Source organism: Podarcis melisellensis (assembly GCF_964234715.1).
Source record: "Podarcis melisellensis genome assembly, chromosome: Z".
NCBI classification, from domain to species: Eukaryota; Metazoa; Chordata; class Lepidosauria; order Squamata; family Lacertidae; genus Podarcis; species Podarcis melisellensis.
This window is the reverse complement of record NC_138547.1, coordinates 2,175,608-2,177,666: the sequence shown is the minus strand read 5'-3', so window position 1 is coordinate 2,177,666 and position 2,059 is coordinate 2,175,608.

Sequence of the window (2,059 nt, the reverse complement as noted above, 5' to 3'; positions counted from 1 at the left end):
TCTCCATGTGATCTGATGATTCTTCCCCTGCCCTTTGTCCTTGCTGGGGTTAGAATGCAGGAAAGGTTACATGCAGACTTCCATAGCAGTTCGGGGCAGGGCAGCCTGAACTGCTGGGCTGGGTCCCATGGTTCCTGGTGGCAGTTCCCATACTGCCTCAGTTTCCTAGATGAGAAACCTGGTGCAGTTTCCACACCCCACCCTTATGGTAGAGCACGAGGCTGCGTGAGCAACTTGACTTGGGTAGGCTGCTAGTTTCAGTTTCTTGAACGCCTAGCCCTCATGGCTGCAAAGTTAGTCCTATGTTGGCAACGCTTGCGGGTGTCTCTGAAGGCAAGTTGAGGTGCCTGAATGAGATTGCTCATTGCAGGGTGCAAGGCTCCTCATTTCAGTGCAGCAGCGTTGAAATGAAAATGCAGAATTATTAAAATCCCATGAATATGCTTAATGTGGGCTGTAGGGAAACGTGTGGCGGTAGGGTAGGAGGGGAGAGGAGAATGGTCACATCCAGCCCCCCAGAACACAGATCTTTAAAGAGTGTGCCTTTTTGTTGCAAAGGGGGCATTAGGGTTGTAGGAAGCTATTATATCCTGAGTTGGAATGCTGCTTCATCTAGCTCAGCACTGCTTACACTGACTGGCAGCCACTCCTCAGGGTTTCAGCATGGAAGAAAGGGCTCATTTGATAAATGTAAGGCTAGCTCAAAAGGCCTGAGCTGAAAGAAATTTGCTGAGCCAAGTAAGCACTGTGGGGCATTCATTGCCTCCTTGATCCATTTATCAAAAGAGGAGGCACGTCTGGCAGGCGGCAGCAGACATTTGAACAGATTGCAAATGTGTCTACTCAAAGTAGACCCACTGAAATTGACAGTCATGATGGATGGCTAGGCCCATTAATTTTAATGGATCCTTCTTCTTTGGCGATCACTCGTAGCCTAGTAAGATTGTCTTCCATAAACACGGTTTTAACAGTCAGTCAGTAAGTGACTGGAGGCCAATTCTGGATCCACACGTCCTTCCACAGTGGGGACATTGGTTTCCGGGCAGGAGCTGATCACGGTGTGGATTTGCCAAGTGTGCCTTCCTCTTAGCACGTTTCTCCCTTGCGTCCTGAGTTCGAGTGTCTTCAAAGCCCATGACACCTTTGGTAAAGGCTGTTCTCCAACTGGAGCGCTCGCGGTAGAGCTTAGTTAGCTACTACCTGATATTTCTAAGCACTTTTTGAGGGCAGGATTGTATAAAGCGGGGAGGGGGCAGTCCTGCCTGGAGGTTTCTAGGGCACAGGTGAGGTCCCGCTTAGTCTGGAGGTCCTTGGCGGGTTGTTTGATTTTTTTTTATATAAGGTGGGAGAGTCTTTTAGGCGGAGGGGGTCTTTGCAGCCCTCCCCGCAGTTGCTGCCCTTGGGGGACTGAACTTTGCTCCATGTCTGCATGCATGCCCCTGAGCTGTGACTCTTCCCTGTATCCACGAGTGCTTGGGCCCGGCTGCTGGCCTTGGGTTCAAGTGATGCCTTTGCAAAGCACCCTCTGGTCCCAGTAGAGAGAAAGTGAGTGTGTGAAAAGCAAGTCGTGCAGGGGTGGCGGGGAGAGAACGGAGCAGCGCGAGGGTCTGAGCCAGAGTCGAGTCCCTCCAGTGTCAAAACCCAACGCTGTACTTCAAAGGAGAGGTGATTGCTCTCTTTGTGAGCCACTGGCGGCAGAGAGAGACGGTGCAATTGCGATTGCTTTTGTGTAAAGGAGGGCTGAATCCTCTCTCTGATTGTAGGCTTTCTGGATTTGTGTCAAACAAGGCTGGTGGTGTGTCAGAGTTTAGGAGGCGCATACATCTTTCAACAGTGCGCCTTGCCTGCCGGCAGTGCGGGCAGGGGGGCGGGGGGGGGAGATGAGGGAGATGCGCCCCCATAATCGCCTGCCTTCTATATTCAGTGTTGATTAGACGCGCTTTCGGCCTGGATTGTCAGGAGGCTCAAGTGGGTTTTTTTTAATCACTACAGAAGCTCATTACAGCTTCCCAGTGACTCTTATGTCCTCCAGTTCTCCTTTCAGATTAGAGCCCATCGT